Here is a 9368-nt window from a genome sequence, read left to right as displayed (position 1 = left end):
TCACTCCTCCCCTACCCTCACTCTTCCAATTCCCCTCCCTCCTCTCACTCTTTTACTTCCCCTCCCTTCGCTCCCGACTCGCTTTTCTCCGTCCCCCTTCCTCCACTCTTCTACACCCCCTCCCTCCTCTCTCTCACACGACGACTCCTACTTTTCCTCCCTCCTCTCACAACTACCCCGGCTCTCGCTCTACTACCCCTACTTCCTCCCACGACTTCCCCCACCATCACTCCCTCCTCTCCCTACACTTGCTCAACTCCCACTCTATTCCCTGTACACTCTCCCCTCTACTTCCTCCTCCCCCGTACACATTCCCTGTACGCTCTCCCCTCTGTTCCCCGTACACTCTCTCCTCTGTTCCCCGTACACTCTCTCCTCTGTTCCCCGTACACTCGCTCCTCTGTTCCCCGTACACACTCTCCTCTGTTCCCCTTACACTCGTCCCTCTGTTCCCCGTACATTCTTCCCTCTATTGCCCGTACACTCTCCCCTCTATTGCTCGTACACTCTCCCCTCTATTGTCCGTACACTCTCCCCTCTATTGTCCGTACACTCTCTCCTCTATTGTTGTGGTGCCAGGTTCGGTGGCGAGGACGACCACTAGATGGAGCAGTCGGGCCGTCTCCCACCAAACACCGGAATTGAAGGTCGTAACCTTCGGAGAACTCCTAAGGTCACAGGTCCCTTAGTGGACCGTGGACGCCAATATTTCGATGGCGTGGGGTAGAGTTAATTGTCTAATTCCAATATACCTAAGTACCCACGCCGTCTAACTACCGGGGAAGCCACACCCTCGGCCGACTTTGTCCGAACCGAGTCGCTGTTACCGACTCGGATCTGGCGTAACCGAGCGGGGATTACCAAAGCCTGCCGGACCAAATGAACAATTTATGGCACAACGGCCTCCCTATTTCTCAAGCCCGCACCGTGCTGGGTCAATGATAGAAACGACAGGCAACGAGCTGGTACATTTAACATTGGGTTTATTTATAATGGGGAGAGGGAGACAAACAGCAGACTTACCCCGAATATAATCAAATGTACAATGATGCAAGGCACTTATACCATTTCTACTTAAAGACTGGCCACAGACAGACACACACACCGAAAAAGAAATGGACCTCGTGGGTCTTTATTCGGCCCTTCAGCTCGGGATGGAAGGCGAGCTGAAGGTCAGAGTCGGGCCGGGTACCTGACCGCCTCGTGCGATTTCACCGACTCCAACCCACCACGGTGGGACTCGAACCCACGACCCAGAATCCAACGATCCCACAATCCTGGCTGCCACAAACGACGATCGACGGCACAAGCACCACGGAACACCTCCGCCACGATCACAACCACCACGAGCACCAACACGACCACCAAGGTACCCCGAAAAAGACCAGGACCAAGACCAGACACACGACCACCGCTGAGACAGCTCGCCACCTTTCTATCCCTCCCCGGGCGGGTCGAGGGATCCACTCTGAGGTAACTCGCCTCCGGATTGGTCGGGGGCGTCGGGCGATCGGTGTCCTCCCCTCATTGGACGAGGCAAACATTCCATCTGGCTGGGGTGGAGTCGGCCCTGAGGTGATCTCACCCACGATTGGACAAGGGGAACATTCCATCTTGTTGGGGCGGAGTTGGCCCTGACGTGATCTCACCCCCGCCTATGTCCGTGGCCTCGAACACGTGCATAATGGCGCCACGGTGTGACGTGAAGGTTGGGCGGGTAGAGCGCTTGTTCGCCCGCAGAGTGAGAGGAGGAGCGGTGTGAGGGGGTAGATTTAAAGATGTAAAAAACCTGCCTATAAAACAAACCCGCAGCGCACACATGAAATTAACCCATTGGACATAAGGACGGGACCCCAACTATAAACACATACTTATCGAAATAACTGAACTGCGGGGACTCTGGCTGTTGTGTGGAAATGGCTGCCAGATTCGTAACACTATTACCCGGCAACACAGCAACCCCAAACCATCACTGAATGTCCGCCATGTTTGATTGTAGGGAAGGTGTTCTTTTCTTTGAAGCCTTCATTTTGTTTTCTGGAAACATAGAGATGATGTGCTTTCCCAAAAAGCTCTAATTTGGTCTCATCTGTTCACAGGACATTCTCCCAAAAGTATGCTGGCTTGTTCAGGTGTGTTTTTGGAAACTCCAGTCGGGCTTTCTTATGTTTCTCTCTCAGCAGTGCAGTCCTTCGAGGTCTCCGACCATAGAACAGCCTTTCATTGAGTTGGCGATGTTTGGCACGAGTTGAAACCGTCATACCTTGTGTCTGAAGGTCAGCTTGAATCTGTTTGGCAGTTCATCGAGGTTCTTTCTCCACCATTCGAACAATCCTTCGCTGCAATCTTGGATCAAGATTTCTCTTGCGGCCACGTCCAGGGAGGTTGACTATAATGCTTTGGGCCTTAAACTTCCTGAAAACATTGCATGCGGTGGACACAGGAACATCAAGGTCTTGGAGCCTTGAGATTGTCCATGCTTGGCTACAATCTTGTGTCTGACCTCCTCAGACAATTCTCTGGTTTTCTTTCTTTTCTCCATGCTCATTGCAGTCCACACAGTGACACAAAACAGCAGAATGACTCCTTTTCTCGAGTCAAACTGCTTGAAGAAGTGATTTATGTTTTCAGGCACCTGCAACATACCACAGTTGAGATCAATTCCAAAGTAAAGGAGAAGCACCTGCTTGAAATCTAATTATTTCAAACAAATTCTAAAAGGTGCCAATAATATTGTCTGGGCCATTTTAGGATTTCTGTGTGGAATAAGCTAAGTTTTAGTAATCCCTTCACCTTTATTTGGTTTGCTCCACTGCAAACCAGAAATGCATATGTGGACACCAAATTTTTTTTTTGTAATTTCAACAATTTTCTGGAATAAATGGTGCATTATTTGAAAAAAAGTGCAAGGGTGCCAATATTTTTGGCCACAACAGCAGCTTTTCATTGGTGAACCAATTCAGTGACCCAACATACACATTCTTCAAATTTCAGGTCAATTGGATAAAAACTGACGATTTTAACTGATGCTGACCTTTGACCTTCTCACAACAATATTTTCTTGAAAATTTTATGACAAAAGCTCAAATAGAAAGAAAACGTTAAGGCCTACACACACACACACACACACACACACACACACACACACACACACACACACACACACACACACACACACACACACACACACACACACACACACACACACACACACACACACACACACACACACACACACACACACACACACACACACACACACACCAAAACCCCATCTTTCCCCCCTTCGCAGGGGATGGACGAATGAATAGTCCAAAGTGGGACAGTCACAGTCAGGCTGCATTCCATAAAGTGTCTTGGAGTTACAAAAGGTAGAAACGATCATCGGGTTCTTCAGGGTCGAAAGGCTCTATGGGGTCTTAAGGGTGAGGATTCTTGATAAACTACCCAGAGAAACTCAGAGAGGTCCACAGGTCAGAGGGTCTTAAGGAGTCTAAAGGGACCAAAGTGTCCGGTCAGGTCATGTATGGGTGAATTTACGGGAGCAGCTCGTTGCTGCGTCCACTTTGCTGCGTCCACCTCTGTCTGGCCATCCACCAAGCAGATGTCTGACCCATCCTCATCTCCTTGAGAAACAACACATGTTTTAAAGTTTCATGGTCGATATCACAGTGTGGATTTTGGCCGGTGGAGTGTGCGAGGTCTGTGAGTGAGCGGTTGCTCGTGTTGAGGTGGAGCGACACCACCTGGCAAAGTTGTTAAATTTTCCACAATTTCTGCACCGTTGTCCCTGGGCAGGGCAATTAGTAGCTCTGGACTCATGCCTGGTGGACCAGAGTTGCTGCAATGCAGTGTGGACCATGTGGGGTGTTGCTGCGTATTTTGTGCTGCGAGCTCTGTTCCCGTTGGTGTGAGTTTGCCGAATTCCCTGAACTGTCGTCTGAAGCTGTAACAGGTGAGATTCTTCCGGTAATTTTTTGTGCACTGTGGAAAGCTGCTTCCACTTGACTGGCTGTCTTTATGGCCTGAGTCGACGGTAGGACGTCACATTCGAGCAAGTCTCTCCTCACTTATGCATTTGATGTTTTCTGTCAGCTGATCTCAAATCATCTCATCACGCAGTGTTCAAAACTTACAATGAAGTGCTAATTCTCTCAATGCAGACACATATTTGGAGAAATGATCACCAGCCCGCTGGCCCTGTTGTCGGAATTTGAATCGTCGAATGAGGGCGCTCTGAGTGGCTTCAAAATGTGAAGCAAGTATGGTGGTGGGTTCAGCGAAGGTGGACGCAGGGTCCAGCCTCAGGGAAAGTTTGTGGACACAGGGCCCCATAAACTTGGGCTCAGTTATAGCTTCCTTCCAAGAAAAGAACCTGATATTAAGAAATTGTGAAGAGTTGTTGGAGGAAACTTTCAATGGAGTCCCTTGAGAAGTCCTGAAGAGAATTCAAAACTGCAAATGCAAGAAACACTCCAGTGCTTATCCTCAACCACTAAAACTATTTTCCATGACATTGCAGTTCAACTCAGCAAAGGCATATGACTATGTGAGAGAGACATTTATCATGGCCATGCCCCATCGTCGTCAAATCAGGTCGTGGTACAGTGGTGTAAATGGAGATCCTGGCTTCACAAAATCAGCATTTCTTGCCCTTCAAGCACGGACCAAGGACAACATGTCTATATATCTATCCGTGTCTATTTATCGACATTTTCAATAATGGCGACTGCTAATTTGTATATAAATGAGCTAAATTTAAATGTTATTAAATTTTAAGTGGGTTTATCATGACCAGTGACCCTACAAACCTGGGTGTAGACAGCTCACCAGGCTATTTGGATGGTTACTTTTGGAGATATAAAGAAAAATAGTAATTGTGAAAATGGCCATCGGTAATTTGCATATTAATGGGTTTCTCCAAAAATGCTCAAGTGTGCCAGAGTGGCATCAATCGGAATATTCATTCAGATGGTCTGATGATCACAAAAATGCAGAAAAACATTGTGCGGACCCTAACGCACGCTTTTCTGGCCAACACTCGGACTATTGGGCCAGGGCCCAGATAAGCGACAGGTAAAGTGGTCCTATTTTGAATGATGTGGCGGTTACGTGGTGTTGTGTTTTTGATAATGTGGAGGTGAGGTGTTTTTAGCTTATCTGGAATTTACATTTCAGAGAAGGTATTGTCATCGCACATCGTCCGGCCATCGGTCCGTCTGTCCGTCTCCTCCGACTAAAGCACTGGGCTGATCCGGCTGAAATATGCCAGCAAGGTCCCTCTCCTGACTGGTAACAGGAATTACAAAGCTCGTTCCGGTCAAATTACGTTAAGTATGTCAAAATGTCTGACAGTAAAATTATTTTTGAAAATCTTCTTCTTCAGACTATCGATCCATCCATCCATCGGGACCACACTCTGTGCAGAGCATTGGTGCTGCCGAAGCAGTCTCCTTGGCTATTGGGCACAATCCCGGACGGGTCGCCACTCCGACACAGTATACCAGCAAGCTGGCACTCATTTTACCAACCACTGAAGGATGGAGTCAACCCCACCTGGTATTAATTCAACAGCGAGTAGGATTTGAACTCAGGATTCCCAGATCCCAAGCCCACCATCCCAACCATGAAGCAAACACCAGTAAGAATGTTACCAAAGTTGGGTTACAACATTAGATCAGGGACCAGAGAAGCTCCAGGTCCAGTGATCCTATATTTCAGTCAATAATTTTCTGAAGCCGTGAGCAAACGATGAATAATATTTCATTATCAAGAGAAAACGGAAGTGTGTGTGTGTGTGTGTGTGTGTGTGTGTGTGTGTGTGTGTGTGTGTGAGCGTGTATGTGTGTGTGTGTGTGCGTGTGTGTGTGTGTGGGCGTGTATGTGTGTGTGTGTGTGTGTGCGTGTGTGTGTGTGTGTGCGTGTGTGTGTGTGTGGGCGTGCATGTGTGTGTGCGTGTGTGTGTGTGCGTGTTGGGGAGGGAGGGGTATCTGTGTGTGTATGAGCGGGGTGGGGGTGGAGTATGTGTGTGTGTGTGTATGTGTGTATGTGTGTGTGTATATGTGTGTGTGTGTGTGTGTGTGTGTGTATGTGTGTATGTGTGTGTGTATGTGTGTGTGTGTGTATGTGTGTATATGTGTGTATATGTGTGTATATGTGTGTGTATGTGTGTATGTGTGTATATATGTGTGTATATGTGTGTGTGTATCTGTGTGTGTATGTGTGTCCCTGTGTGTGTATGTGTGTCGCTGTGTGTGTGAGACCTGTAAGGAAGTCAAAACAACCTGTAAGAACACAGGAAGTGAATCTATGACGTTCACCAAGCCACATTATTTATTGAAATATCCAGTTTTGTGTAAAATCGCTGGTTTGACCTGAACTCATCCTGAAAGTTGATTGTTCATTGTGAGATTCATTGAGTGTGACGTATGAGTGTTATTTATGGTTTTGGTTACACACACACACACACACACACACACACACACACACACACACACACACACACACACACACACACACACACACACACACCAAAACCCCATCTTTCCCCCCTACGCAGGGGATGGACGAATGAATAGTCCAAAGTGGGACAGTCACAGTCAGGCTGCATTCCATAAAGTGTCTTGGAGTTACAAAAAGTAGAAACGATCATCGGGTTCTTCAAGGTCGAAAGGCTCTGTGGGGTCTGAAGGGTGAGGGTTCTTGATAAACTACCCAGAGAAACTCAGAGGGGTCCACAGGTCAGAGGGTCTTAAGGAGTCTAAAGGGGCCAAAGTGTCATGTCAGGTCATGTATGGGTGAATTTACCAAGAGCAGCTCATTGCTGCGTCCACTTTGCTGTGTCCACCTCTGTCTGGCCATCCACCAAGCAGATGTCTGGCCCATCCTCATCTCCTTGAGAAACAACACATGTTTTAAAGTTTCATGGTCGATATCACAGTGTGGATTTTGGCCGGTGGAGTGTGCAAGGTCTGTGACTGAGTGGTTGCTCGTGTTGAGGTGGAGCGACACCACCTGGCAATGTTGTTAAATTTTCCACAATTTCTGCACCTTTGTTAATGGGCAGGGCAATTAGTAGCTCTGGACTCATGCCTGGTGGACCACAGTTGCTGCAATGCAGTGTGGACCATGTGGGGTGTTGCTGCATATTTTGTGCTGCGAGCTCTGTTCCCGTTGGTGTGAGTTTGCCGAATTCCCTGAACTGTCGTCTGAAGCTGTAACAGGTGAGATTCTTCCGGTAATTTTTTGTGCACTGTGGAAAGCTGCTTCCACTTGACTGGCTGTCTTTATGGCTTGAGTCAACGTTAGGACGTCACATTCGAGCAAGTCTCTCCTCACTTATGCATTTGATGTTTTCTGTCAGCTGATCTCAAATCATCTCATCGCGCAGTGTTCAAAACTTACAATGAAGTGCTAATTCTCTCAATGCAGACACATATTTGGAGAAATGATCACCAGCCCGCTGGCCCTGTTGTCGGAGTTTGAATCGTCGAATGAGGGCGCTCTGAGTGGCTTCAAAATGTGAAGCAAGTGTGGTGGTGGGTTCAGCGAAGGTGGACGCAGGGTCCAGCCTCAGGGAAAGTTTGTGGACACAGGGCCCCACAAACTTGGGCTCAGTTATAGCTTCCTTCCAAGAAAAGAACCTGATATTAAGAAATTGTGAAGAGTTGTTGGAGGAAACTTTCAATGGAGTCCCTTGAGAAGTCCTGAAGAGAATTCAAAACTGCAAATGCAAGAAACACTCCAGTGCTTATCCTCAACAACTAAAACTATTTTCCATGACATTGCAGTTCAACTCAGCAAAGGTATATGACTATGTGAGAGAGACATTTATCATGGCCATGCCCCATCGTCATCAAATCAGGTCGTGGTACAGTGGTGTAAATGGAGATCCTGGCTTCACAAAATCAGCATTTCTTGCCCTTCAAGCACGGACCAAGGACAACATGTCTACATATCTATACATGTCTATTTATCTACATTTTCAATAATGGCGACGGCTAATTTGTATATAAATGAGCTAAATTTAAATGTTATTAAATTTTTAGTGGGTTTATCATGACCAGTGACCCTAAAAACCTGGGTGTAGACAGCTCACCAGGCTATTTGGATGCTTACTTTTGGAGATATAAAGAAAAATAGTAATTTTGAAAATGGCCATCGCTAATTTGCATATTAATGGATTTCTCCAAAAATGCACAAGGGTGCCAGAGTGGCATCAATCGGCATATTCATTCGTTTGGTCTGATGATCACAAAAATGCAGAAAAACATTGTGCGGACCCTAACGCACACTTTTCTGGCCAACACTCGGACTATTGGGCCAGGGCCCAGATAAGCGACAGGTGAAGTGGGTCCTATTTTGAATGATGTGGCGGTTACGTGGTGTTGTGTTTTTGATAATGTGGAGGTGAGGTCTTTTTAGCTGATCTGGAATTTACATTTCAGAGAAGGTATTGTCATCGCACATCGTCCAGCCATCGGTCCGTCTGTCCGTCTCCTCCGACTAAAGCACTGGGCTGATCCGGCTGAAATATGGCAGCAAGGTCCCTCTCCTGACTGGTAACAGGAATTACAAAGCTCGTTCAGGTCAAATTACGTTAAGTATGTCAAAATGTCTGACAGGAAAAATTATTTTTGAAAATCTTCTTCTTGAGACTATCCATCCATCCATCCATCCATCGGGACCACACTCTGTGCAGAGCATTGGTGCTGCCGAAGCAGTCTCCTTGGCTATTGGGCACAATCCCGGACGGGTCGCCACTCCGACACAGTATACCAGCAAGCTGGCACTCATTTTACCAACCACTGAAGGATGGAGTCAACCCCACCTGTCCTATCCCTAAGAGAGGATGATCACCTGTCTCTGTTATCATCTGAGCTCAAGCGTTTGGACATCGGGATTGCAGCTCTCTCTGAGGTTCGGAGACCGGATTGCGGCGAGATAATGGTGGGTGGTTACACCTACTATTGGTCTGGTCGCTCTGATGGTTACCATACCCAAGGAGTTGCTGTAGCTGTGTCCAATAAGCTGACCCCAATGATAATTGAGGTAACACCGGTCAACGAGCGTATTATGAGATTAAGGATTCGTCACTCCTTAGGTGTCATTTCCCTGGTCTCTGTTTATGCTCCGACTGAGGCGAGTGATCTCACCGTGAAGGATGCATTCTACGCCACACTCGAGTCTGTGGTTGATCAGTGCCCCAGACGAGATACACTTCTAGTCTTGGGGATTTCAATGCATCGACTGGAACTGATAGGGACGGTTATGAGGTGTGTGTTGATCCCCATGGGTCAGGAACTATGAACCAGAATAGCACTAAGTTCCTTGACTTTGCAAGAAGTCATGGACTTAGGGTGGCTGGT

This window comes from Eptatretus burgeri, chromosome 12 (genome assembly GCF_056783735.1).
Source record: "Eptatretus burgeri isolate ZD-2024b chromosome 12, Ebu_testis_v1, whole genome shotgun sequence".
NCBI lineage: Eukaryota > Metazoa > Chordata > Myxini > Myxiniformes > Myxinidae > Eptatretus > Eptatretus burgeri.
This window is presented reverse-complemented; position numbering follows the sequence as displayed.